General features: G+C 42.5%; 1 long non-coding RNA gene across 1 annotated transcript; it reads left to right on the top strand.

Moving 5' to 3' along the window:
• The first annotated feature begins 917 nt into the window (after positions 1–917).
• On the top strand, positions 918–3,242 carry LOC131514121 (uncharacterized). The gene is made up of 2 exons (XR_009262945.1): positions 918–1,184; positions 3,069–3,242. It is a non-coding gene; the product is annotated as an uncharacterized LOC131514121 (long non-coding RNA).
• Positions 3,243–21,815: the final 18,573 nt, after the last annotated feature.

Below are 21,815 nucleotides of genomic sequence, written 5' to 3'. Positions count from 1 at the left end.
TTTTCTCCTGGTTTGAATTTTATTTTCTTCTGCCAAAGCAAAGGCTTTGAAGTGAGACAGTCCTGGATCTGGACTATCAAAGTCCCACTACTACATACTGCTAAAGTGTCTTGAAAAGAATCCCCAGGGCGCCTGGGTGGCTCAGTTGATTGAGCGTCTGACTTTCACTTGGGTCATGATCTCCTAATTCTGTGGGTTTGAGCCCTATGTCTGGCTCTGTGCTCACAGCTCAGAGCCTGGAGCCTGTTTCAGATTCTGTGTCTCCTCTCTCTGCCCCTCTCCTGGTGCTCTGTCTCTGTCTCTCAAAAATAAATAAATGTAAAAAAACAAAAAGAAAACCACAAAAAACCAACAAAGAATCTCTTACCCTGTCTCAGGATTATTTCCTTCTGTAAAATGGGATAATAATACCAGCCTTTCGGGGTTGTTATGTGCTGTCTCCTCTCACAGGAACTTCAGCTTTTGTCTGTGGTGGTCACTCCTGCATTCCTAGGGCCTAGGAACAAATCTGGCACACAGCACATAAACATATTTAATTATTTAATTACTTAGAAGAAAGTACGAAAATCACCTGACAATCTCTATTCAAAAAAAATGCTGACTCTTCAAAGAATATCCTATCCATTCCCACCATTTTTCCTGTCTTTGGGTTTGTGAGTGTGATGCTAGTCTAGCATGCATCTTTATTTTTTTATTTTTTTTTTTTCAACGTTTTTTATTTATTTTTGGGACAGAGAGAGACAGAGCATGAACGGGGGAGGGGCAGAGAGAGAGGGAGATACAGAATCGGAAACAGGCTCCAGGCTCCGAGCCATCGGCCCAGAGCCTGACGCGGGGCTCGAACTCACGGACCGCGAGATCGTGACCTGGCTGAAGTCGGACGCTTAACCGACTGCGCCACCCAGGCGCCCCTAGCATGCATCTTTAAATGGAGCACTCTTAATCCCTCCAGCTGTATTCCAGAATACATTTTGAACCTCCTTTGGCCATCCACACACACTTTCCACCTTCTGGTAACTGCAGCCAAGTGAATGATCCATTTAAATTATGGATTATTTTTAATGTTGCTTTAAATATATTCAATCATCAACCACTCTTGTCCAGATTCTAGAACCACATGAAGCTGTCAGAGGGACATGTCAATATTTGTTGGTAGGGACAAGGAATGGAGATCATACGTTGTAGTAAACATCCCTTGATTTCATTTGGGGAACTACCTTCCTCGTGGTAGACCATGGCATTGGTTCAGGTGTGGTTGGGTTCATGAAAGCATTCTAGTTCTTAGCATCCCCTCGCTACACCAATTAGTTCAGGAATGGATGAGTAATACAATCAGACCAGTCAACTGCTAATTCTAGTCCTGCTGTTAGGCCAACCAGAGATGTGCTCATTTCCTCTGACTAGTTAGTGGCTTACCTGAGCCAGGGAAGCCATCCTCTTTCTAGAGGGAAGAGGCAGCCCTTAGAGGATCCAACCTACGGGGAGGGAGAGAGCTGAGAGATGGGAAATAAAGAGCCCTGGAACTCTAGTTAAAGAAGCCCTGAACCCAGTTCTATTTTTGGAATTCCCTAGTAGCATACATTCCTAACACTTCACCAAATTTGCCTAAGCCACTTGAGTTAGGTTTTTTGTTTTTTGTTTTTTTTCCTGACATTTGCAAACAGAAATACTCCAGGGGGACTGGGTGGCTCAGTTGGTTAAGCATCCGACTTCAGCTCAGGTCATGATCTCACAGTTTGAGTTCCAGCCCATCATCTGGCTCTGTGCTGACGGCTCAGGCCCTGGAGCCTGCTTCAGATTCTGTCCTCTCTCTCTGCCCCTCCCCAGCTTGTGCTCTGTGGGGCTCAAACTCACAAGCCACGAGATCATGACCTGAGCTGAAGCTGGTCACTTAACCGACTGAGGCACCCAGGCACCCCTAAAGTATTAATTCTTATACATATATATTCGTGCCTGGCCATAAGTAATATTTTTTCCTTAAAAAAAAAGTACTTAGTGAATAGTTAATGGGTGCATTTGAGAATCAGAAGAAAACTCAGGGCCATGGTTCTCAATTTGAGGTACTGAGAAAGTTGGTGTTAGAGTAATTTTTGTGTTTGGAGTTTTTCTTTTTTAAAAAATTTTTTTTTACCATTTATTTTTGAGAGACAGAGCAAGTATCTGTCTGTCTCTCTCTAAAAAAAAAAAAAAAAAAAAAAAAAAAAAAAACGAAGAAAAGAAAAATTCCCAGCCGACTTCAGCTCAGGTCATGATCTCGCAGTCCATGAGTTCGAGCCCCACATCAGGCTCTGTGCTGACAGTTCAGAGCCTGGAGCCTGCTTCAGATTCTATGTCCCCCCTCTCCCCACTCATGCTCTGTCTTGCTCTGTCTCTCAAAAATAAATGTTAAAAAATTTTTTTAAAAAAAGAAAAACTCCAAACACAAAAATTACTCTAACACCAACTTTCTCAGTACCTCAAATTGAGAACCATGGCCCTGAGTTTTCTTCTGATTCTCAAATGCACCCATTAACTATTCACTAAGTACTTTTTTTTTAAGGAAAAAATATTACTTATGGCCAGGCACGAATATATATGTATAAGAATTAATACTTTAGGGGTGCCTGGGTGCCTCAGTCGGTTAAGTGACCAGCTTCAGCTCAGGTCATGATCTCGTGGCTTGTGAGTTTGAGCCCCACATTGGGTTCTGCACCGGTGGTGCACAGCCTGCTTGGGATTCCCCCCCACCCCCCCCTCTCTTTCCCTCTCTCTCTCTGTCCCTTCCCCACTTGTGCTTCCCCACTTGAGTCTACCAACATAAATAAACTTTAAAAAAAAAAAAAGAATTGACACTTAAAATATTGTGATTGACTTCAAGTATCCAAAGGAAAATCTAATAAGAGCCTGGGCTATAGCAATAGTCCATTAACTACTTGGCTCAGTGACTGTGTTGGCAGCAAGCAGATGGCACATTCAACAAAGAGTTAACTGAAGACGTAATTATTTACAGAGGCTCTGGCAGGGCTAAGGAGGGGGGAGGGGATGGTTACAGGTGGAATAACTAACTGGACTAATCTCTCTTCCCACAGTCCCATCTTACAGTGGTGCCTTCTGTTGCCCAAAGCCCCTGGGAAACCTGAGGACAAGAGAGCTGAGTGATGCAAGCTTAGAATCAGCCTCACAGCAACAGAACAGGGCAGAGAAGACCAGAAAACTGATTCAGGGCTGTGTTATCCAATAAAGCAGCCATTGGACAAACACAACTATTTGAGTCCAAAAAAAATTTTTTTAAGCAAGAAGTCTATGTTGTTGTTGTCTTTTTAATGTTTATTTATTTTTGAGAGAGAGAGAGAGAGGGAGAGAGACACAGAATCCAAAACAGGCTCCAGGCTCTGAACTGTCAGTACAGAGCCCCACGTAGGGCTCCAACTCATGAGCCATGAGCTCATGACCTGAGGTGAGGCCCGATGCTTAACTGACTGAGCTACCCAGGCGCCCCTATTTGAGTCCAAATTAACATGTGTTGTAAATGTAAAATACATGTTGGATTCCCAACACTTAGTATATATTTTTTTGTATATATTTTTATATTTATTTTAAATTAAATTTAAATTTATTTTACTATATGTTAATTTACATCTAAATTAACATATGGTGCAACAATGATTTCAGGAATATATTCCTTGATGCCCCTTACCCATTTAGCCCATCCCCCTCCCACAACCCCTCCAGTAACTCTGTTCTCCGTCTATAAGAGTTTCTTATGTTTTGTCCCCCTCCCTGTTTTTATATTATTTTTCCTTCCCTTCCCCTATGTTCATCTGTTCTGTGTCTTAAAGTCCTCATATGAGTGAAGTCATATGATATTTGTCTTTCTCTGACTAATTTCGCGTAACATAATACCCTCTAGTTCCATTCGTGTAGTTGCAAATGGCAAGATTTCATTCTTTTTCTTTCTTTTTTTAAATCTTTATTTATTTTTGAGAGAGAGAGACAGAGTGCAAGCTGGAGAGGAGCACAGAGAGAGAGACACAGAATTTGAAGTAGGCTCCAGGCTCTGAGCTGTCAGCACAGAGCCTGACACAGGGCTCGAACTCATGAACCGCGAGATCATGACCCAAGCTGAAGTCGGACACCCAACTGACTGAGCCACCCAGGCACCCCAAGATTTCATTCTTTTTGATTGCCGAGTAATACTCCATTGTATGTATATACCACATCTTCTTTATCCATTCATCCATTAATGGACATTTGGGGTCTTTCCATACTTTGGCTATTGTTGATAAGTGCTGATGTAAACATTGGGGTGCGTGCCAACACTTAGTATATTAGAAAATGTAAAAATCTCGTTTTTATGTTGGTTATATGTTGAAATGATACTTTTGTGGTGTATTGAGTTAAATATATTATTAAAATTAACTTAGGGGTGCCTGGCTGGCTCAGTCCACAGAGCATCTAACTCTTTTTTTTTTTTTTTTTAATTTTTTTTTTTCAACGTTTTTTATTTATTTTTGGGACAGAGACAGACATAGCATGAACGGGGGAGGGGCAGAGAGAGAGGGAGACACAGAATCGGAAACAGGCTCCAGGCTCTGAGCCATCAGCCCAGAGCCTGACGTGGGGCTCGAACTCACGGACCGCGAGATCGTGACCTGGCTGAAGTCGGACGCTTAACCGACTGCGCCACCCAGGCGCCCCAAGACATTTTTTTAAATAAAAAAATAAAAACTCATTTTATTTCCATATCCTTGACAAGTATTTGAAAATAGTGTTTCTGGTACTTATATTATTTAAGCTTCTTTTTTTTAAACCTAATTGCTTTGATAGCTCGATAGCTTTTCTATGCTTTTTTAAATATAATCCCCTGAAACAGTTTTTTGGATCGTATTATGTACTTAACAGTCATTTATTCATTCAAAAAGCATTTATTAGGTACCTTCTATTTTCCAAACACTAAGATGGATTTAGAGGACAAAATAGCCCAAACAGAGCCTTAGGCTGCTGCCACCATGGAGCTAAGTTCTAATATAGGGGGGAGTTAGAGAAAGAATAACACAAGCAGTCGTGAAATTATTTATGTGGAAAATTATCTGGAGAAGAAAATGTTGCCCTAAGAATATATTATAGGAGGGGAGCCTGGGTGGCTCAGTCGGTGAAGAGTCCGACTTCGGCTCAGGTCACAACCTCGCAGTTGGTGAGCTCGAGCCCTGCGTCCGGTTCTGTGCTGACAGCTCGGAGCCTGGAGCCTGCTTCGGACTCTGTGTCTCCTTCTTTCTCTGCCCCTCCCCCACTTGTGCTCTTTCTATCAAAAATAAATAAATGTAAAAAAAAACTTTAAAAAAAGAATATATTATAGGAGAGAGTGGCCTGATTAAGTAAACCAAAGAAGGCTTCCCAAAGAAGACACAATTGAGCAAAAGCAGCAGGGCAAAATTTGTGAGAGGCATGAGAGAATGTTCCTGGAAGAGGGTACAGAATGTGTAAAGTTCCTGCAGTAATTTAGAGGAATTAAAAAAAAAAGTGAGGAATAGATTGGAAATTTTATTAATGTGTAGAATGTTCATTTTATATATGTATTTATTCATATATCAACAAGTAGTTACCAAGTGCCTACTAAGTGCTTTCCAAGAAGCAAGGTGAATCAGTCACAAATATTACACAGCCATTAAAAAGGATGAGTTTGCACCGTTTGTGACAACATGGATGGACCTCCAGGGTATTATGCTAAGTGAAATAAGTCAAACTAAGAGAGACAAATAGCATATGATTTCACTCGGGTGGATCTTAAAAAAAAAAAAAGTGAATAAAAAGCAAAATCAAACCTGTAAATACAGAGGATGAACCAGTGGTTGCCAGAAGAGAAGGGGTGAGGGAAGTGCAAACTGGGTGAGGGGAGTGGGAGATACAGACTTCCAGTTATGGAATGAATAAGTCCCGGGAATAAAAGGTACAGTATAAGGAATATAGTCAAAGATACTGTGATTGTGTATGGTGACAGAAGGTAGCTACACTTAGGGTGAACATAGCTTACTGGATTAGCTTTTGGAATTACTATGCTGTATTCCTGAAACTAATGTAACATCGTGGGTCAACTATACTCAAAGATTTTTTTTGGCTTTGGATTCTCTCTCTCCCTCCCTCTCTCTGCCCCTCCCTTGCTTGCTCTTTCTCTCTCTCTCCCTTTCTCTCTCTCTCTCTCTCTCTCTCTCTCTCTCAAAAAAAAATAAACTTATAAAAAAAAAAATAAATAAATAAACTTAAAAAAAATGAGTGCTGGGGCGCCTGGGTGGCTCAGTCAGTTAAGCGTCCGACTTCGGCTCGGGTCATGATCTGTTTGTGAGTTCGAGCCCCACATCCGGCTCTGTGCTGATAGCTTAGAGCCCGGAGCCTGCTTCAAATTCTAGGTCTCCCTCTCTCTCTGCTCCTCCCCTACTCATGCTCTCTCTCTCTCCTTCAAAAATAAATAAAAAACATTAAAAAAAAAATGAGTGCTTACTATGTTTCTCTGTGGCAGGCTCAGATAGCTGCTACAATGCTATGTTAGAAGTATGAATACCGTGGAGACTTTCCCCTCCTCCACATAGAAGATTATATGTGGCAACCGGACTTTTTATTTTCAAGGGGGGAGGGGCTCTTGTGCCTGAAAAGGAATAATTGATTAACTCTGGTGTTTTGATTTATGTTAAATTAATCAGTTTCAAATCCTTGAATCCAGTTTTTTTTTGGTATGTTTAAGCTAAACTTCTAATCATTGTTATTTTATTTTCTAAGAATCTACTGTTTCTTAGTAAGATCAATAATTCTCACTGTCCTTAGATAAGTCTTAACTAGAATCAGAAATCTGGGGTGCCTGGCTGGCTCAGACAGTAGAGCAACTTTTGAGCTTGGGGTTGTGAGTTCGAGCCCCACATTCTGAGCTGACAGCAGAGAGCCAGATGTGGGGCTTGAACCCATGAACCATGAGATCACGACCCAAGCTGAAGTTGGACGCTCAACCAACTGAGCCACCGAGGAGCCCCAATACATTTAATTTTCTGAAACATTGCAAAAGTCTATTACAGCAGACTGAAAATTCTAACACACAAGATCTCCAGTGTTCATGGATTGAAAGGCTTTACTATTGTTAAGATGGCAATACTACCTAAAGCAATCTATGGATTCAATGTAATCCCTATCAAAATTCCAAAGGCCTTTTTTGCAGAAATGGAAAAGCCAATCCTCAAATTCGTATGAATTTGCAAGAGGCCCCAAGTAAACAAAAATAGTATTAAAAAATAAGAACAAAGTTGGAGGACTCACACTAATTCCAAAGCTTACTACAAAGCTTTGGTACTCAACTGATTGTAGTATTCGCACAAGAATAGACATATAGACCAATGGATAGCATTAAAAGTCTGGAAATAAAGCCATGAATTTATAGGCAATCGATTTTTGTCAAGGGCCAAGACTATTCAGTGAGGAAAGAATAGTCTTTTCTACAAATGATGTTGTGACAACTGGATATCCGCAAGCAAAAAAGAAAAAAAGAACAAAAGAAAAAGAAAAAAAGAAAAATGACATTGAAATCCTACCTTATACTGTATAAAAAAAAATTAACTGTAAATGTATCAATGACCTAAGTATTAGCTCTAAAACCACAAAACTCTCATCTTCATGATCTTAGATTTGGCAACGGATTCCTATATATGACACCAAAAGTACTAGCAACAAAAGAAAAAATAGTTGAATTGAACTTCATCAAAATTAACAATACTTGTGCACTAAAGGGCATTATTTAAAAAGTGAAAAGGCAGCTGCTGTGTAATAAAGAATTTGTCTGGTCAGTGTTCCAGGTTCCTGACACTGAGCTTCTAAAACCCTTGGAATTTCCTGAGCAACCACATGATTGGAAGGTTGGGACATTGAGCCAGGCCCCACCCATTGCTGGGAAGAGAAGGATGGGGGTGGGAACTGGTGATTGAGTCCTGTAGCCAGTGGTTTAATCAATTAAACCTATGTAAACAAATTCTCATTAAAAACTCTACACAAGCTCAGTGGAGCTTCCTAATTGGTAAATACATTGATGTGCTTGAAGAGTGATGCACTCTGATTCTATGAGAAGAGAATACAGAAGCTCTGTGTTGGGGACCCTCCCAGACCTTCCCTTATGCATCTCCCTAGTTTGTTCCTCCTGACATACATATATATATATATATATATATATATATATATATATATATATATCCTTTGTTTTATTTGTTTATTTATTTTAAATAATCTCTACACCCAACATGGGGCTCAAACTCAGGGCCCCAAGATCAAGAGTCACGTGGCCTATATTCTTTATAATAAAAACGGAACAGCAAATATAGCGGTTTCTTGAGTTCTGTGGATCAGTCTTGTGAATTACCAAGCCCAGGGTGTCGTGGAAACACATTTGTAGCCACATGTTCAAGGGTGCAGGTAGCCTGGAGACATCCAGATACTGAGGCTGGTGTCTGAAGTGGAGTCAGTCTTGTTGACTGAGTGCCAGTCTATGCTAACTTTGAGTGTCTAATATCAGACTGAATTGTAGTACCCCAGTTGGTGGTGCAACAGGTTGGGGTTGAAATGGAATAACAACCTACAGAGTGGGAGAAACTATTTGCAAATCATATATCTGATTTTTAAAAAATCATATATCGGGGCGCCTGGGTGGCGCAGTCGGTTAAGCGTCCGACTTCAGCCAGGTCACGATCTCGCGGTCCGTGAGTTCGAGCCCCGCGTCAGGCTCTGGGCTGATGGCTCGGAGCCTGGAGCCTGTTTCCGGTTCTGTGTCTCCCTCTCTCTCTGCCCCTCCCCCGTTCATGCTATGTCTCTCTCTGTCCCAAAAATAAATAAAAAACGTTGAAAAAAAAATTAAAAAATAAAAAAAAATAAAAAAAAAAAAATAAAAAATCATATATCTGTTAAGTGTCTAGTATCCAGAACTAGTATAGGGCACTCTTACAACTCAACAACAACAAAATAAGCAACTCGATTTAAAATGGCCCCTCCCCTGCTCATCCTCTGTTTTCTCTCTCTCAGAAATAAACATTGAAAAAAACAAAAATAAAAAATGGCACAAGAAGAGATGCTCAATATCATTAGTCATTAGGAAAATGCAAAATAAAACCACAATGAGTTACAACTTCACACCCATTCGGAGGGCCATGATAATAATTTTTTTTTAACAAATTTCTTCTTTTTTAAGTTTATTTATTTATTGTTGAGAGAGACAGAGATAGCATGAGCGAGGGAGGGGCAGAGAGAGAGGGAGAGAGAGAATCCCAAGCAGGCTCTGCGCTATCAGCACAGAGCCAGAGGCCAGGATGGAACTCACAAAACTGAGATCATGACCCAAGCCAACACCAAGAGTCAAATGCTTAACTGACTGATCCACCCAGGCACCCTATAATAATAATTTTTTTAAAGGAAAATAACAAATATTGGTGAGGATGTGGGGAAATTAGAACCCTCATGTAGAGCCAGTGGGAATGGAAAATAGTACAGCTACTACGGAAAGGTTTTGCCATTCCTCACAAAAGTGAACATAGAATTACCTTACGACCGGGCGCCTGGGTGGCGCAGTCGGTTAAGCGTCCGACTTCAGCCAGGTCACGATCTCGCGGTCCGTGAGTTCGAGCCCCGCGTCAGGCTCTGGGCTGATGGCTCGGAGCCTGGAGCCTGTTTCCGATTCTGTGTCTCCCTCTCTTTCTGCCCCTCCCCCGTTCATGCTCTGTCTCTCTCTGTCCCAAAAATAAATTAAAAATGTTGAAAAAAAAAAAATTAAAAAAAAAAAAAAAAAAAAAAAGAATTACCTTACGACCTAATAATTCCACTTTCAGGTATATACCCCAAAGAATTGAAAATTGGTACTCAAACAAGAACATGCACATGCATATTAGCATCAATATTCACAATTGCCAAGAGGTAGGAATGTTCCAAGTGTCCATCAATGGATAAACAAATTGTAGCGTACGTAAATGTAGGTATAAAAGTGAAATATGATTCAGCTACAAAAAAAAAGTACTGATATATACTACAAAATGATAAACTTTGAAGACGTGCCACTGAGTGAAAGAAGCCGTCACAAAAGGTTACGTATTGTATGATCCCATTGATAGGAAATATTCAGAAGGAGTAAATTCACAGAGATAGAATGCAGGTTGGCGTTGTCAGGGATGAGTGGTGAGCAGATTCATAGTGGATGCCGAGGTTTCTTTTGGGATGACAAAGATATTTTGGATCTAGGTAGAGATGGTGGTGGTACTATATTGTGCAACTGAATTGTTTACCTTAACATGGTTAATTTTGCATTATGTGAGTTTCACCTCATGATTTTGCGGTTCATGAGTTCGGAGCCTGCATCGGGCTCTCTACTGTCAGCATGGAGCCTGCTTCAGATCCTCTGTCTCCCTCTCTCTCTCCCCCCTCCCCTACTCACTCTCCCTCTCTCAAATAAATAAATCTTTAAAAACATTTTTTTAAGGGAAAAGAAGAAAGAAAATTGTAACAAGCAAAAGTATCCTAAGCCTCTAAGCAAATCTTATAAATCCAATATAACAGACTAAATATTTGTGTCCCCCCACAATTCACATATTAAAACTCTAATCCCAACATGATTGCATTTAGAGGTGGTCCCAGTGTGGTTACATGTAGAGGTGGGCCTCCAAGAAGTAATTAGCTCATGAGGGTGGAGTCCTCATGAATGGGATCAGTGACCTCGTAAGAAGAGGCCAGAGGACTATCTAGCCCTCTTTTAACCACGTGAAGACACTTGGAGAAGCAGGCCGGTTGCAACCCAATAGAGGGCTCTCACCAGAACCTGACCGTGCTGGCACCCTGATCTTAGACTTCCAGCCTCCAGAAATGTAAGAAATAAGTTTATGTTGTTTGTTTTTCCTTTTAATTTTTTTTTAATGTTTATTCATTTTTGAGAGACAGAGTGAGCTGGGGAGGGGCAGAGAGAGAGGGAGACAGAATCCAAAGCAGGCTCCAGGCTCTGAGCTGTCAGCACAGAGCCCGATGTGGGGCTCGAACTCGCTGACCACGAGACCATGAACTGAGCCAAAGTCAGATGCATAACTGACTGAGCCACCCAGGCACGCCAAGTTTATGTTGCTTATAAGCCACGCAGTCTACCGTACTTTGTTAGAGCAACCCAAGCTAAGACATTTATCAAATCTATAGATATGATACATCAGAGTTTTGACCCTCGACGAAAATGTGGGATCTGAACACTGACTAAATATTTGATGACATTAAGGAATTATGATTAATCTTTAAAGAACTATGCTAATGATTTTTAAAGTCCCTATCTTTTGTTGTAATTCCTTTTAAAAAATGTTTGTTTTGAGAGAAAGAGAGCACCAGCGGGGGAGGGACAGAGAGCAAGAGAGAGGGAGAGAGCATCCAAAGTATGCTCTGTGCTGTCAGAATTTGAGCCGAAATCAAGAGTCTGAGCCACAACTGACTGAGACACCCAGTCGCCCCACTCCCGTCCACTTTTCGTTATATGTTTGAAATTTTCCACAATAAAGTAAAAGGAAAGGGAGAGAATCCATAAGAGGAGAGCAGGAAGAAAAGGAGAAAGGGAAGAGTTATCCTGTAGCTAATGTCATAAAAATGTAGCATTTTATAGATTACGGCACATTTTCAGGCAGTTACTTAGAAGGGACAGGTGAGCTCCCAGCTTCTTCATTTAAAGGCCAGCCTGACACAAAGACAACACTAAATGTTCATCAGAAATGACTATGAAAGATCTCATTCCCAGCCCTGTCCACACTTGCCTACAGGCTCTGCAGCAGTCAGTTCTCTCAGGCTTGGCCTTAGAGCAAAAACAAACTGTGAGGTAGGGACCCCTAGCAATAGTACCCCTTGCTTCTGGCGTCTTCCAGCCTACCCGAGCAGACCTGGATTGCTTCCAACTGCTTGCCACATATTTTAGAATTTAAATTACAAGTATACCTAAATAAAGCTTTATTCTCCAGATAAAAACCTGTAGCTTGTTTCATGAGTTTTTGTTTGTATTTTTTTTCCTTATTTTTGAGAGAGAGAGAGAGAGAGAGAGAGGAGAGAGTGAGCATGGAAGGGGCAGAGAGAGGGGGAGAGAAAAAAATCCCAGGCAGGTTCCACACTGTCAGCACAGAGCCCAATGCGGGGCTTGAACCCACGAACTGTGAGATTACGACCTGAAACCAAGAGTAGGAGGCTTAATCGACTGAGCTACCCAGGCGCGCCCCTATATTTGTTTTAAAGTTTAAGGGGCAGGGCCAGCAAACGAGGGCTTGTCATCCCAGGTTAGAGTTGATAGTTTTGTTCAAGTTACACTTCCTCCCTCTCAATCACCATGTTGCATCTAGGGAAAGTTAAGTCCTCTCAAAGTGTGGCACAGAATCAAAAAGTTTGGGAAACGTGGAGTTTCAGGTTTTCAAACTTTTTTTTTTCTTTTTTTTTTTTTTAATGGTGGGGAGAGGGGCAGAGGGAGAGAGAATCTTAAGCAGGCTCCATACCCAGCATGGAGTCTGTCCGAGGTCTCCATCCCACGACCCTGGGATCATGACCTGAGCCGAAATCAGGAGTCAGAGATCTTCAACCCCCTGAGCCACCCAGGCGCCCCTCAAACTTTCATTTTCAGTTGGTGATCCAATTTCCCCTGGACTGGAATGTCACATGACCACTGAAGTTTGGGAGTGAGCTGAGGGTTAATTTGAGTAGTTGCCTGTTCCTGACACTGCCTACCCTCCCCCCCAAATACCTTTCTCCACATGTAGCCCCTCCTCCCCCCAACCCAGCACACCCACTAATCTTTCACCCTGGGGTTTTCTCTAGAATTTATCCGACTTATAAAATGTAACTTTACTCTTGAAACAAGTGGAAACTGGGATACGGAAAGGTTAAGTAACTTGCCCAAGGTCACACAACTTGTAAGGAACGGAGGTGGGGATTCGATGGAGGTGACTCTGGAGCCTGATGATTATTTGAAGAGTGCAGTGTAGCCATGCTCAGAAATTGTGGCCGTTTGGAAAGGCTGCCTTTGACATCTCTGGGTGTGTGTGTGTTTGTTTTTTCAACACCAAGGAACAACATGTTACAAGAACACATGTCCTTCCTTGCTGGGCCAGCCCCCTCTGGCAGCTCTGTTCCTGAGCCTTTTTCTGATTTCAGCACCACCCTCTTTCCCCCAGGGTGGGGCCTGAATGGCAACCGCCTGGCTCAGTGTATTACCTTATTTGGTTCTCACACCCACAAAGAGGTCTGGAAAAGGATCCAGGCCTGAGTAAAAGGATTGCTTGTGCAACTAGGGGATGAGAAATCTCTATTTCACTGACCTGACCATGGTTGGTGCTCTGGAAATCATACATACAGGGAAATGAGTTTGCTGAGAAGAAAATACAAGCAGCTGAAGAGGGGCTGGTAGAGGCCTCAAGATGTCACAATTTCTAGTGTGAGCTTAATCCTGTGTTTGGAAAGAGATTTGTGTCTCCATGGCTATCTTTCTTTTTTCCCCTTCTTTTCTGAATTTCTAGGGTCTACACATCAATCTGTAATTTATAGCCAGGGAAACTCAGTCCTAGAAAGCGTAAAAAATTAGGTAGTGCGTCCCATAGCTGTCATAAGTTGGCATATGGCTTACAGGTAGCACTTAACAGCCTTTTTTAAAATTTATTTTGGGGGGGCGCCTGGGTGGCGCAGTCGATTAAGCGTCCGACTTCAGCCAGGTCACGATCTCGCGGTCCGTGAGTTCGAGCCCCGCGTCAGGCTCTGGGCTGATGGCTCGGAGCCTGGAGCCTGTTTCTGATTCTGTGTCTCCCTCTCTCTCTCTGCCCCTCCCCCGTTCATGCTCTGTCTCTCTCTGTCCCAAAAATAAATAAAAAACGTTGAAAAAATAAAAAATAAAATAAATAAAATAAAATTTATTTTGGGGCGCCTGGGTGGCTCAGTCGGTTGGGCGTCCGACTTCGGCTCAGGTCACGATCTCGCGGTCCGTGAGTTTGAGCCCCTCGTTGGGCTCTGGGCTGATAGATCAGAGCCTGGAGCCTGTTTCAGATTCTGTATCTCCCTCTCTCTCTGCCCCTCCCCCATGCATGCTCTGTCTCTCTCTGTCTCAAAAACGAATAAACATTAAAAAAAATTTTTTTTTAAATAAAATTTATTTTTATTAATATGGCTTTTTGTTTTAAGTTTATTTATTTATTTTGAGAGCGAGAGAGAGAAAGCATGAGTGGGGGAAGGGCAGAGAGGGAGGAGAGTGAGAATCCCAAGCAGGTTCCACACTGTCAGTGTAGAGCCCCATGGGGGGGCCAGGTGCCCCTCTCCCTCCCAATGCTCTTATTTATTCCATGAAATTCTCTGAGGTAGATGTTCTCATTATCTCTCTTTTATGGATGAAAAAACTGAGGCACAAAAAGTTAAGTCACTTACCCAGCGTCCCAGAGCTCAGAATTACCAGAGCCAGGTTTGATCCCTGTAGTCAGGGTACTAACCACAGGCCCACACTCTTCTGAGCGCTGCCCCCCACACCACAAGTATCTGGAATCCTAGTCTACTTAACCCTTCACATATTGGTTCCTTTTCTCTTGTATCTCTGTCCTCTCCCTCCCAGTTTTTCATTTCATTTCATTTCACTTCATATCATTTTATTTTATTTCATTTCATTTATTTATTTTTAATTTTTTTTAATGTTTTATTTATTTTTGAGACACAGACAGACAGAGCGTGAGCAGGGGAGGGGCAGAGAGAGAGCGAGACACAGAATCCGAAGCAGACTCCAGGCTCTGGGCTGTCAGCACAGAGCCTGACGCGGGGCTCGAACTCACAAACCGTGAGATCATGACCTGAGCCAAAGTGGGACGCTTAACTGACTGAGCCACTCAGGCGCCCCTATTTATTTATTTTTTTACTTATGTAGGTAATCTCTTCACCCAGCTTGGGGCTTGAAGTCACAACCCCAAGATCAAGAACCGCATGCTCTACCAACTGAGCCAGCCAGGTGTCCCTCTCCCTCCCCATTTTGGAAGTTCCCAACTCTGTGGCTCTTCATTCTCAGTGCCCTTCAGGGTGCTTCTTCCTTTACTGCCTGCTAATGCAGGGAGGCTTCATGGTTTCCTCTTGGTCTCCGTGGGGCATTCTGATTGAATGGGGGGCCACCAAACGTGGAGTGTCCCAGTTGGGTATGGGCTGGCGGCATATGCAGTGAAGGAATTCACCCAAGGCAGAACGAGAGAGATAGAAGTTTATTGACTGCACTGCAAGGGAGCCATGGGCAGGACAGAAACTCTGATGAGGTGGTGGTGAGGGGCTACACTTTTAGGACAGAGTGAGGGAGTGTGGGGATGTATGGAATTTTCCCTTTTTTGGTAATCTAAGGGACTGCGCCTGGTTGTAATTGGTCAGTTAGGGCCTATGGCTGTTTCAAGGTGGGTCACCTAAAGAGCCTGTGTGCATTCAGCCCACTGGTCACTGTGGGTCTTTTGACCTTACTCAGGTTTCCATTGAGCAAATTTGTTGACTAAAAGTGGCCTCTACAGTCTCCTCCTGGCTCCCTGTATGTCTCTCTCCATAAGGAGCTTGGCTACTTTCAGGACCTAAGTTCTTTGCTTTCTCTTTGGTGGGGTGCTTAGTCCTTCATGCTTAAAACATATATCCAGGAGCACCTGGCTAGCTTAGTTGGTGGAGCACGTGACTCTTGATCTCGGGGTCTTGGGTTGGAGCCCCATGTTGGGTGTAGAGTTTATTTAAAAATAAAATAAAATTTAGGGGCGCCTGGGTGGCTTGGTCGGTTAAGCGTCCGACTTCGGCTCAGGTCATGATCTCACGGTCTGTGAGTTTGAGCCCCGCGTCGGGCTCTGTGCTGACAGCTCAGAGCCTGGAGCCTGTTTCGGATTCTGTGTCTCCCTCTGTCTCTGCCCCTCCCCTGTTCATGCTCTGTCTCTCTCTGTCTCAAAAATAAATAAACGTTTAAAAAAATTTTTTTTAATAAAAATAAGATAAAATAAAATAAAATTTAAAGAACGCAAACATCCAAATATGACACATGCCCTTCTGTTCCCAACGTTCTTCAGACCCCCAATTCACTCTATCCTATGCCCCACATTTGGGTCTCACTGCTTTCAGGCTACTCTTGACTGACCATGAGCCTCATGGCCTTCATACCTGGCCCTGCCTACTTCCTAGTCATGTTGTCTTTCCTTTCCAGAAACAAGCTGCATACCTCTGTATTTGGTCCCCTTTGCCAAGAATCCCTGGGTTTTTCAAACTTTTGATCCCAACAGTAACAAGTACATGTGACCACACAAGCCACCTACTACCCACAAGTACATGACCCAAGGGTGGGCAGTGTCTCAACAGTGTTTGACAACACTGTGTTCATGTTCAACTTAGAATATAGGTGCCAGGTCATACCAGTTAGAATTCCAGTCCAGTCTGTGTCCACACCCAGGGGAGTTATTCAAAATATTTAACCCTGGTTCAGCCTGGACCCTAGCTAATGAAAACAGTCATGAGAGGGTGGTGAGAGAAGAGATTGGGGTTCAAGCTGGGCAGGAGACAGGCACTGGGGTACGGATGGGCGTTCTCAGAGTAGCAGCTATTTAGCAACAAACACAGAAGTCTTTGAATATTTTAACAGCTGTTACCTCTGTTCCAGAGCCTTCCAGCTGAAAAACCAGCCCTGTGTACCTACTCCTTAGCTTCCGTGTCCCTTACTGACTCTGCCATCTAAACCTGCTTTCAGATTCCTGGCTTTTCTGCTTCTTGGTACTTTCTGCCCCATCCTGGCTTGGAAATTAGCCCAGTAGGTCACCCCTAATTAATTCTAATTTCTGAAAGAAAACAGTCAGCTCAGAGAGAAGTCAATGAAGGGGGCTTTAATGGCAAAAGAATGCATTCCAGGCCTGTCGGGCCACAGAGTTTGGCTTCTGTGCCACACCGCAGGTGCTGGAAGGGGCAGCACAACAGACTGTGAGACACTTGGTAATGGTCCTGCTGCAAATGAGGGATCTAACAGCTGGGAGGTGAAACGGTTCTCCACAGAGTATGACCACGTTGCTAGGAAGCAGGCGCCCAGCCCGGGCATACTGTGACAAGTCTTCAGAGTTCCTTGGCAACCGAGACATTTAATTAAATCTAGAAGCAAACTCCTATCAGGATTCTTGGCTGTTGGCTGAGACTGGGACCTTGAGCAACTTTTCAGTATCAAGCTCTTTTGAGTCTCACTATCATGTTTCATATTGCAAAATGGGAAAGGGAGAATGGCCTGCCTGAATCAAAATGGGGTGTAAGGATTAAAACAACTCTTTGTTTTGAAAATGGGCAACTGAAGGGAGAGAATTAAACATTTAAGTTCTGTTCTAGTGGGAACTATATTTAGGGTAACTACGTAACCTCAGTTGATGAGCGAAAGCTCTATTTTACTAAGAACGCCAGCTAATCAATGTAGAGGTGATGTTAGAAGTATAAAATCAGGGACGCCTGGGGGACTCGGTTGGTTGAACATCCGACTCTTGATTTCGGCTCAGGTCATGATCTAACAGTTCGTGGGCTCAAGCCCCGCATCAGGCTTTGTGCTGGCAGCGAGGAGCCTGCTTGGGATTCTCTCTCTCTCTGCCCCTCCCCCACTCAAGATATCCCTCCCTCTCTCGCTGTCTCTCAAAATAAATAAACAAGCATTAACAAATTATTTAAAATAAAAGAAATATAAGGGGCGTCTGGGTGGCTCAGTCAGTTGAGTGTCTGACTTTGGCTCAGGTCATGATCTCATGGTTTGTGGGTTCGAACCCCACATTGGGCTCTGTGTTGACATCTCTGAGCCTGTAGCTCGCTTTAGATTCTGTCACCCTCTCTCTGCCCCTCTCCCGCTCACACTCCATCTCTCTCTTTCTCTCAAAAATAAATAAACGTTAAAAAATTTAAACATAAATAAATGTAAAATCAGCCTGTTTAAAAACATATTTTTAATGTTTACTTATTTTTGAGAGAGTGAGAGACAGAGCATGGGCAGGGGAGGGGCAGAGAGAGAGACGCAGAATCCGAAGCAGGCTTTAGGCTCTGAGCCATCAGCACAGAGCCCGGCACCAGGCTCAAACTCATGAATTGTGAGACCGTGACCAGAGCCGAAATCTGACACTTAACCGACTGAGCCACCCAGGCGCCCCATAAAAATCAGCATCTTGCAAGCTCTAATAAAATTGATTCAAGCAAGGATTGTCAACTGGTGTTAAAAGCATTAGGTACTCTACCCATTACAGTGGCTAAAATTAAGAACCCTGACCATACTAAATGTTGGCGAGGATATGGCGGAATTGGAGCTCTCATGCAGTGCTGGTGGGAATGTAAAATGTACAACCACTTTGGAAAACAGTTTGGCAGTTTTTTCAAAAGTTAAATATGCATCATACAACTCAGCCATTCCACTTCTAGGTATTTACCCAAGAGAAATGGAAGCATATGTCCACACAAAGACTTATACATGGATGTTTGCATCAGATTTCTTTGGAACTACCAAAAAAACTCTTGGAAGAGACTAAGGGTATGACTCATAGATCCCCTCAGCCATCTCAATAAAAGAAAAAGCTAGAGATGGGATTATCTAGGAAAGATAAGTGGAAGAATCTCTTATCTACCGCAATGAATCCCCATGACAGGCACAGGAGACCCACAAGGCTATTGAGAAGGTTATACTCAGTAGAACTGCTTGGACTGAAGGGCGCCAAGTAGATAAAATGAAAAAAGGCTGTCAGACCCCACAAAGTCTACGGACAGGAAGCAGGCTGATAAAACTCCTCAGCTGTGAACACATATACCTTTCCTGAAAAAGGAAGGATGACAGGATGAAGCCTCAAACCCAGAGAACAGAGCTGAGAGCGAAAGGATTATTCCCAAGCCTTGAAACCTGATGGAGTTTACCTGACTGAATTTTGGAATACTTGGGACCAGAGATTTCCTTTTTTCATTCTAGAATAGGAATGTCTATAACTGTTATTCTATGCCAGTCCCATCATTGTCTTTTGGGAGCAGAAAACTTTCTAGTTTCACAGGTCCACAGATGGAGAGGAACTTTGCCCCAGGATGGTCTATATCCAGAGTCTCACTCATATCTAATTTAGGTGATTTCAATGATGAGATTTTAGGCTTTGAGTTCATGCTCTATTGTGTTCAGATTTGGGGGATCTTGGAATGGGTGAATATATTTAGCATAAGAGATGGACTTAAATCTTTGGGGATCACAGAGCAGATTGTGGTAGGCAGAATAATGGTTCCCCAAACATGTCTGCATCCTAATCCCTAAAACCTATGAATGTGTATGTTATATGGCAAAATGGAGTTCAGGTAGGATATGGAATTAAATTTAATCAGATGACCTTAAAATATATTATCCTGGATTATCTGGGTAGGCCCTATGTAATCAAGAAGGTTCTTAAAAGTAGAAGGGGGGACACGTGAGTGGCTCAGTTGGTTAAGCATCGGACTCTTGGTTTTGGCTCAGGTTGTGATCTCGTGGGTTTGAGCCTGCATCAGGCTCCGTGATGACAGCATGGAGCCTGCTTGGGATTCTCTCTCTTTCTCTCTCTCTCTGACCCTCCCTCGCTCATTCTCTCTGTCTCTCTCTATCAAAATAAAATAAATAAAAACTTAAAAAAAAATGGAAGAGAGGGTGCCTGGCTGGCTCATTTGGTGGGGTGTACAACTCTTGATCTCAGGGGTGTGAGTTTGAGCCCTGCGTTGGGTGTAGAGATTACTTAAAAATAAAATCTTTACAAAAAAATAGAAGTGGAGAGAAAGAGAGGAGTATGAACAATGGTCAAAGAGATGAAATGTTGCTGGCTTTTCAGGTGGACCAAGGGGACCACCTGCCAAAGCAGTGGGCAACTTTTAGGAGCTGGAAAAGGCAGGGAAATGGATTCTCCCCTCAAGCGTGTACAAAAGAATGTAGTCCTGCTGAGATCTTGACTTAAACCCAGTGAGACCCATGTTGAACTTCTAACCTACAGAACTGTAAGATAATAAATTTTGTGTTGTTTTAACATACTTCGTGCTAATTTGTCACAGCAGCAATAGAAAATCAACACAGGGGGCACCTGGGTGGCTCAGTCGGTTGAGCGTCCGACTTTGGCTCGGGTCATGATCTCATGGTCTGTGAGTTTGAGCCCCGCGTCGGGCTCTGTGCTGACAGCTCAGAGCCTGGAGCCTGCTTCGGATTCTGTGTCTCCCTCTCTCTCTCTGCCCCTCCCCCGCTCATGCTCTGTCTCTCTCTCTCTCTCTCTCTCTCTGTCAAAAATAAATAAACATTAAAAAAAATCAACACAGTACTCTTTAAAAATGTGCCATTTATTGCTTGCTATACCTAAATAATTCAATGAATGGTTGACAGAGAACTGGATGCACAAATAGTCTCAGTTAATAACCATATTGGTTCATTTTTAGTGTCAAATTGGAGGAGTAGATGTAATTATATTGTGGGAGAATCAGGCTATCATTCCCCTTAAGACTGGTGAATTTCAGCATCAGTAATGGGTCTAGACATTAGGTGTCTTCTGATGATGTAATATGAATACATAACACTACTAAAACTATAGTCTAGCCAAAATGTCTAAATTAAGTCTGTCACACATTTATTTATTTATTTATTTATGTCACACCTTTAGATACAACTTTTATTTTTTATTTATTTATTTATTTATTTATTTATTTATTTATTTATTTTAATGTTTATTTTTGAGACAGAGAGAGACAGAGCATGAACGGGGGAGGGGCAGAGAGAGGGAGACACAGAATCTGAAACAGGCTCCAGGCTCTGAGCTGTCAGCACAGAGCCCGACGCGGGGCTCGAACTCACAGCCTGCGAGATCATGACCTGAGCCAAAGTCGGCCGCTTAACCGACTGAGCCACCCAGGCGCCCCTAGATACAACTTTTAATTTTACAGTAAATGCAAAGTGCAAGATAAACACTGGTGCAAAGAAGTAAACAGAAATCAGAAACTGAAACATTCTGCAGGACACTTGGCCTGGGCTCTCTGAAAGTCAATGTCATGACAAAAGGATCAGAAGACACTAAGGGTCATAACCAGATCAAGGAATATACCAATACTGATTTCAGCAAACTTGCTAAGAAGGATATTTGGGGGGAAATTTGAATATAGTTTGGATATCAGATAAAACGAAAGTCTACAGGAGTGAAGAGAGTGATTGTTGACTGAAAAAAAGGTTCACAAAATAATATGTAGGATATAATTTTATTGAATTAAAAACTATGTATATAAAAAAAGATACAAATTGATGTTAACTAAGATCTTAACAGCGGTAATCTCTGGTAATGGGATGATGCTATTATGTTTTTGCTTAGTTGGATTTTCTAGCTTTCTACCCTTACCCTGGACATGCATGATTTTATAATAATAAAACATTATTTTTAAAGGAACATTAGGATTACATGAGACATATAATTTTTTTCTTAGATTTTTATTTAAATTTTTAAAAAATCTTTATTTATTTGTTTTTGAGAGAGAAAGACAGAGTGGGAGTAAGAGAGGAATAGAGAGAGAAGGAGGCACAGGATCTGAAGCAGGCTTCAGGCTCTGAGCTGTCAGCACAGAACCAAACGTGGGTCTCGAACTCATGAACTGTGAGATCATGGCCTGAGCCGAAGTCAGACCCTTAACCGACTGAGCCACCCAGGGGCCCCACAGATTTTTATTTTTTATACATTCTTGTGCCATTTCCCTTTGTAGGGAGCAGGAGCTTAGAAAGATGAGCTTTTTAAATGATTCCATCCGAAATATACATTGGAAGCAAACAATATCGAAACAACCAGTGGGCAGGTGTAAAACATTCCATT

The sequence above is a fragment of the Neofelis nebulosa genome, chromosome 6 (assembly GCF_028018385.1).
Source record: "Neofelis nebulosa isolate mNeoNeb1 chromosome 6, mNeoNeb1.pri, whole genome shotgun sequence".
Taxonomy (NCBI): Eukaryota; Metazoa; Chordata; class Mammalia; order Carnivora; family Felidae; genus Neofelis; species Neofelis nebulosa.
The sequence above is the reverse complement of the archived record's forward strand: the minus strand, read 5'-3'. Positions and strand labels throughout refer to the sequence as shown.